This window comes from Hippocampus bargibanti, linkage group LG05 (genome assembly GCF_051943395.1).
Source record: "Hippocampus bargibanti isolate YZ-2025 linkage group LG05, ASM5194339v1, whole genome shotgun sequence".
In the NCBI taxonomy this organism is placed as follows: Eukaryota; Metazoa; Chordata; class Actinopteri; order Syngnathiformes; family Syngnathidae; genus Hippocampus; species Hippocampus bargibanti.
In genome coordinates, this window is record NC_142738.1 from 12,912,053 (window position 1) to 12,919,671 (window position 7,619).

A 7,619-nucleotide genomic window follows, 5' to 3' on the forward strand; every position below is an offset into this window, starting at 1 on the left:
GGATGAAAAAGGCATTTATGTTTAGCTGAGGAAGAAGATGGGACAGAAGTGTCAGGCAGCCAAGAGGAGGAATAAAGATATGTTGCCAGGTGGATGAAGAGGAGCTGAAAAACAGCAGATTTCCTTGTGTTTTGTTGCTTGATAATAGTGTGAACTAGTGAAGAGTGGGCGAGGGGAGAGTAGGAGGAGGAGGGAGGAACGGGGGTGAGGAATGAAAAGTGAAAATGAAGGCCAGTGGTGGGTGAGCATGAAAAGTAGTCGTCATTTTCTTCCCAGCTCAATGCAAACACATGAACTCATTCAAAATGAAAATATGACATACTACGGAGCCCCTAAGGGGACATCGAAAAAAAAAAAAGAAAACTTTGCGAGATCTCGCAATACTTTGCATTCTCTCGCAAAACTTTGCATTCCCTCGCAATACTTTTCATTCCCTCGCAATACTTTGCATTCTCTCGCAAAACTTTGCATTCTCTCGCAAAGAATGCGAGATCTCGCAATCTTTAAAAAAAATGCACGTTCATGTACTTCCGGTTCATCGGCTGTGTAACTGAAAACAACAAACATGGAGCCTCTTCAACCTTTCGTTCGTTTAATCGAGTTTTACTTTAAAATTGGCTTGAAATACAAAGATATAAAATCTGTTCTTGGGATTAAACACGGTTTGCTAATAAGTGAAAGACATTTGAAGCGAGCGGTGAAAAAAAGTGGACTATTTCGGCGAAAAACGTTCGATGACCTGGTCGTCTTGGTTGACTTTATTCACAACCAGTTGCAGCATTCCGGACAACTACACGGCAGAGAACATGGGCTTCTTGTCAGGAAAGAGGATGTTCGTCTGGTCCTCAAAGACTTGGATCCGAAAGGAGTGTCGTTAAGGCAAGCAAGACGTCTGAGACGACGAAACTACTCGAAAGGGCCGAATTTTATTTGGCATCTGGATTCATATGACAAACTGAAACCGTTTGGAATTTGCATCAATGGGGCCATTGATGGCTTTTCAAGGAAAATGATGTGGCTCAATGCCTACACAACAAGTAGTGACCCGAAGTTAATTGGAGGTTACTACATAGAAGTCGTGCACCGTTTGGGAGGTTGTCCTCGAATCGTTTGAGCTGATTTTGGGACTGAAAATGGACATGTTAAAGGCTTCCAGTGTTTACCATACCGCCAGGCAGTACCCTTGACAGTTACTTGGATGGAGCCAGCATCAAAGAATTTAATATTGGTGGCGGGGGGTTCTTCGCAGTCAATGCATGGAATTCTGGTTATCACTCTTCAAATACCTCAGAGACAATGGCTTCTTCGATGGTGGATTTCTGGACAAAAGCATCCTGCAATTTTGTTGCATGGGACTTATTCAGGTGAGATCATACATTCTGTAGCTCCATTTATGAAATACAGTAAAGTCTCGTTATATCGATATCGGTTATATCGATAGTACCGCTTATTACGATATTATTTTCATTTCCCTTGCACATTTCTAGTCTTTTTATGTATAATTAGTACCGTTTAGTACGCTACCCGGTTATTACGATAATCCGGTTATTACGGTGCTCCTTTTCATCCCCCGCCGGCCATTTTTGTTGTTTATATCGATATATCCGTCGCGCCATTGGTCACCTGTCTTGTTATGTGGGCCGCCATCGGTCGCGCCATTGGTCGACTTGGTCACATGAGCCGCCATCGGTCGCGCTATTGGTCGACTTAGCCGTGTGACTTTGTCACGTGACACGCCATCGGCCGCGCCATTGGTCAACTTGGTCACGTGTCTTGGTTATGTGTCACGCCATCAGTCGCGCCATTGGTCGACTTGGTCAGGTGACTTGGTTACGTGCCCAGCACCCGTGTAGCAGAGCCATTTTCATTTTCAGACGCTAGCTCGCGTGTAGCAGACGAGATTGAAGTGTTTGTGTTAAAAGGTAAAAATGGGAAGCAGAAGAAGATTGATGACTTTTTTTAAATTGTATACATAATACAGTAAGATGTAAGCGTTGCAGTTTCCCTGTTGTGTTATGTACATGCCCACTGTACTGTATATGAATGCAATCGTTTTTTGCAACAATGTTTCTTGTTTTGTCTGCTGAAGCGCGATGATTTAGAAAATTATTAACATTCCATACTGTGTATTAAAGGACAGCCGATGTCACTTTTTATTCAAATGCAAATAAAAATGACTTCACGCCAAGACGTCTTGCATTGCTTGTGAATCCAAACAATGGCTTCAGATTCGGATAATATGCTTTCTTGTTACACATCCAGTTATGAATATGTTTCAAATACACTGTAGTTCTGAAGATTAAAGCATACATGTTTACAATCATTAAAGAATTATATGTGCCATTTTGAGGCAACATTGGGGGAACATCTCACCCAAAAAAAAGGGAGCTAATGGCCAGCTCCGTTTCTTATATGGCGCTTGGCTGCCCTCTTTTGGCGGCTTTTGTTTAATGCAGTTCGGCGCAGGATCGGATATATCAATAGTCCCGGTTATATCGATATTTTTTCGGACTCCCTTGAATATCGATATAACGAGACTTTACTGTATGTATTTTATATTTGAGAGTGTGTTGATGGGACACAAAAGAAGGTAAAAAAAATCAGCTAGTGGAAAGAAGATAGTGGTCTGTGTGTGTGGGGACATAGGGTGAAGGTAAAATGCTCAAGGTAAACAAAGATGAAGGAAAAGTGGGGATGGGCAGACTGGTAAACATGATGAGAGAGTGACGAGTGTAAGGCAGAAAGGAGGGAGCAGGGAGAGAAAAGCAGTCTCATTCTATATTTTCTTGCTCATAAGAGCTGCTATGACTGTGCAACTCGTCCTAAATCTGTCTGTATATGCGCACCAAATCCAGCAGGCATTTAAACAGCTTCTTCCCTCAAGCCATTAACTCTCTAAAAAGTAACCCAAATAGAACTGTATAGTGCCTCCATTTTTTTGATGAGACTAGTGCAGCGTGTTCTACAGGAGATAATTTCCTTAATAATGAAATGCTCCTAAACTTGTGTGTGTGCAGACAAGAGAGTTAAGAAGCATTTCATGATGTGTACTTTGAGATGTCAAAACATCTGTCATGGTCAACCTTGCGTAGGGCAGTCTACATTTGTATTTTCCATTTGTGTCTGCAATTGATTTCATGGTTATTATCCATTCATTCCATTTTCTATGTCACTTATTATATAAAAAAATCCTATATATTATCATCCTGATCTCTTCCAAGGCTGTCATCTGAATCCTATACCACGGTATCTTCTTCTTCACAGACCTCATGAGAGATGCACCCCAGCTCCGTTTGAGGCTGGGCATCGGGAACTGGTCTGTCCAGGTCAATGATTTCTCAGCAACCATCAGAGAAATCTATGGAATTTGGGAGGTCAATCCAAATGGCATCCTGTTTATTTGTGTTGGTGTCCTGCCCTTTGCCAATGTCATTATTTGCTGCTGGAGTTGAATGAGACGGTTGGGCTTCTCCTGCCCCTTCTACTGTTCCAGTCTCAGTCATTCGTCTTTGCTTTTTGAACCTTGCTTGCCTTGTCTGCAACAAATATAATTAAAACTCACAAAATAATTATCTGTAGCATTTGAAAGTCATGTAATGGTAAACATTATGTTTTGATTCGGTGTTGTACAAACAATACATTTTAGGATTCTACTTCAGAAACACTATTAGATTGGTGTGAATTATCCCTGAAATGCAATTTTGAGCAAACGTATTCATAGCTAGGACACAGGTTTTCAGTTTTTTTTAAAGAGCAAAACTACTTCACTGCTGTTTTACTTTAATCCAATATAAAAATATCACCAAGTGGTACAAACCTGTTCTCCCGTGTCACTGTCAGACGAGTGTCCATCATTTGCGTCATGATGAGATCCACCTTCAATCAATTGTGCACTTTCTTCCACCATGTTGGTGACAGATGAATGAGCTTCACTGCATTCATCTAAATGAGATATTGGAGTATTTTCTTTTGTGCCAATGTAAAGTCTTAACAGTTTCAATTTGGTTTTTTCATAGAGTCTGCCAATTGTTTCATCTCAAGCAATGTGGTTTCTTTTGAAATCACAGACCTCAAAAGTAAAGTCTTCAACAGGTCCTTTAGTTGAGCTTCCATCTGGGAAAAATAGTCCTTTTCCCAGCTCCAAAATCTGAGCGACAGTTTCTGTTTTTTCCAGGATGGCATGCCTTGTTCCTCCACCTTTGCTTGTCCTCACTTGATGGTCATCGTTGCCATAAAAATGGAGCCAACCAATTTCTATCTTCCTTCGAGTCTTTTCTGCAGAAACATTTTTATGTCTTGCCATCCCATCAACATGGTTTTGAAGTACTCCCAAAGTCTCACCCAGTACACCTTTTTTTCCTTTATGTTATTTTGCCTCTTAATTTTTGGAGGAGCAGTTCATTTTCTGATGACAAAAGCAAGGACAGCTATTCGATCACCATAAGAAGTGATATATTTGCCCATTTGCTCCTCAGTCGTCATAGCAATTACTGCCATGTCAACCTGCAAAGATAAATTGTGAGAATAAACACTTGAAGTGTTTAATTATCTATAACTTTTAATAAATTTAACATATTCACATGAGTGATGGGAAAATGCAGTCATCGTTATTTGTATTCAATATTACACAAGAATAGTACATTAGGTAGCGGCGATTTTAAATTGTGTTAATAACCTCATTATTAAAATACAATTAACAGTACAGGTAGAGTAGATAGAAATGTTAGCTTCACTTTCACTTTATTGACCTTCTACTACCAATGCTACTTCGAAAAAAACTGTCCTTTGCTCTTGTTTTGCTAATTACATCAGACTGTGTAGCTGTATGCCCACCTTGTCGCTTTTCATACGTGTAATGTCCACGTGAGGGACATTTCTTGACTCCAAGAAGTGTTCCAAGTCTTCTTCCATGATGCGCCGAGTTGTTGTCTTCTCTCAAGAAGCAGCGTGCACGAGCGTCTACCTGAGCCAAGCTGACCCGGAAGTACATAAACGCGCATTAAAAAAAAGATTGCGAGATCTCGCATTCTTTGCGAGAGAATGCAAAGTATTGCGAGAGAATGCAAAGTATTGCAAGGGAATGCAAAGTTTTGCGAGAGAATGCAAAGTATTGCGAGGGAATGCAAAGTTTTGCGAGACAATGCAAAGTATTGCGAGATCTTGCAAAAGTATTGCGAGATCTCGCAAAGTTTTTTTTTTCTTCTTCGATGTCCCCTTAGGGGCTCCGTAACATACAGTGCCATTTCCAAATTTGTTCTGATTTTGTTTTTTCATGTTTGGGTGCCGATAAAGCACTGGCCATGGCCTCAGGCTATAGCCTCTGGCAATGTTTTTTTTTTCTTTTCCACAAGGGGGCAGCATTTCCCCTTTTTCCATTTGTTCATTTGCTGTTGTTAAAGCGCTATATACAGTAAAGTCTCGTTATATCGATATCGGTTATATCGATAGTACCGCTTATTACGATACTATTTCTATGAATGCAAGGAGAAAATTACATGCGCGCAGGGTCGGATATATCGATAGTCACGGTTATATCGATATTTTTTCGGACTCCCGAGAATATCGATATAACGAGAATTTACTGTAAACCAATATGTATGACATCCTCATATAACTACGGATCTGTATAATTTAGGAATTAACTATTTTTTTCTGATGAAAGAAGAGAGCCCTACACTGCATTGAATGTTTACATGGTCCTATATCTCAATATTCTGCAGGTCCTGGAATTTGAGTGGCAATGACAAAAAAAAACTGGCACTGGAGTGGACACATTTTTGCACATCGTCTGGCAGTGAATCAGTTAAAGAGCCTAATTAAGTAATGTATACAATTGATGTTATGTATCAAACATTTTAAAAATGCATTATCGATGTATTTTCAGGCAACTGCAGTATATATTGGTCTTTTTTATTGTAAAATGGATACAAAGTCTCAAAGTTAAAAAAAAAAAGCCTGTATTGGAATGCCAGTGTACCTATCTATCATTAGTCTAATTGCAGAATTGCTTTGGCAATTTTAACTTCACGTCAATGATAACTCTGTGCTGGCTAAAGTAAGTTGGAAGAATTCCTCTTGTAGCTACAAAGCAGTTTTATCTACAAAGGCATGTTACTATAATAGTGATATTTAACTTTCCGCTGTATTTAATTTGCTGCGATATTGTTATGTTCACATATGATTACAAATCCTTAAACATCTCTATGCTCATAAAAAATACAGAACAGATTGAAGTGACATTAAAAAGGATTACATCACGTGTCGATGCTATTTCAAATAACTGGGCATCTCAGGCCTCTTCGAACACAATTGAGTATGGTTTGGGTTCCGGAATAAATGTCAACAAGGACTACAAAGGTGTATTAAAGCATGTGCGACATATACTGGGCGACATGTGAACTCATCTGAAGGTCAGATTTTTCATGCTGTTGAGATTCAAAATAAAAGTATGATTAAAAAAAGTTAAAATAGATGTTGGGTATTTGTACCACACCGAAAACAAAACAATCTAATGAGAATAATTGGGAAATCTCGGCACACCTGAAACCCTATTCTCGTCATTTTAACACCTGCTTGACATGCATTGTTACATTTCAAAAGACGTCATCGCCTTCATTGGAGATTCACTGCATTCACTCAACATTTGCTTTTTCAGAAAGCCATTTATGGATGGTGAATGGCTGGATGCGTTTATAATTTACGAACTATACTCATCTTTACAGTTTCAATATAATTACAAAAATCCAAATAATCATCTTTCTATTATTTTCACTGAATCCACAAACACACACTTGACTAAATACAATACATATTGATTTATACAGCACTTTAACAACAGCTGAAGCTGCAACAAAGCACTTAACATGGACAGCTATCATATACAGGAAATAAAGCAGTCAAAGATAGTAGAAAGCACCAGGGAATGAAACCAAGATCAAGTTGGAATCATGCTGAATCGAATGCCAAAGAGTACACGTCAGTTTTGAGACGGGTTTTACAGCTTGCCGAATGTTCAGTGGCAAGTCAATTATGTATGCTTCTCTTCAGGCAGACATTTAATTTGGCATTTTAAGCTTTTGTGTGCGTCTTTGAGTGCGATCAAAAGCGCTTTCAAATTAAATGTATTATTATTATTATTGTTCCAGAGAGTGGGAATGACTTGGCTAAATCTGATTTATTTATTTTATCTTGATTATTTATTTATTTATTTATTTATTTATTTATTAGTATATTATTATTTTATTTATGTTGTGATATTTTATAACAGTTAGGGCACATTTATTTTTATATAGATTACAGCTTTCTAGGAATGCCCCTTGAAAGAAGACTTGAAAGAAGATTTGTAAAAAAAAAAAAAAAAAAAAAAAAAAAAAATCAAACATGATAATCAAATTCAAACATGTAAATGTGATGCGGGTGTAGTTACAGGTAAGACAAGCTTTCTGTTTTGACAGTGAAAGTGACTTCTCATCTCAAGTCCTGGACAGAACATGAAGCAGCAGAAGAAAATGTGCCTTGGTCAGCTATATTTATCCCCACCTCTAGTCCTCCATCAGCCAAAGTGAGTTTGACTTTTGACAAAATAAAATCCTGTAAACTCCCGCTCCTCTTTGCCACCC

At 38.7% G+C, this 7,619-nt stretch overlaps 2 pseudogenes across 1 annotated transcript; one reads left to right on the top strand and one right to left on the bottom strand.

Moving 5' to 3' along the window:
- Positions 1-565: 565 nt before the first annotated feature.
- LOC148897975 (uncharacterized) lies at positions 566-1,368 on the top strand (annotated as a pseudogene).
- Positions 1,369-3,682: 2,314 nt separating this feature from the next.
- Positions 3,683-5,052, bottom strand: LOC148897976 (uncharacterized; annotated as a pseudogene). Its single transcript, XR_016114934.1, has 3 exons — positions 4,834-5,052; positions 3,818-4,503; positions 3,683-3,688 (listed from the first exon to the last, which is right to left on the bottom strand). The product of XR_016114934.1 is annotated as an uncharacterized LOC148897976 (transcript).
- Between the last annotated feature and the right edge of the window lie 2,567 nt (positions 5,053-7,619).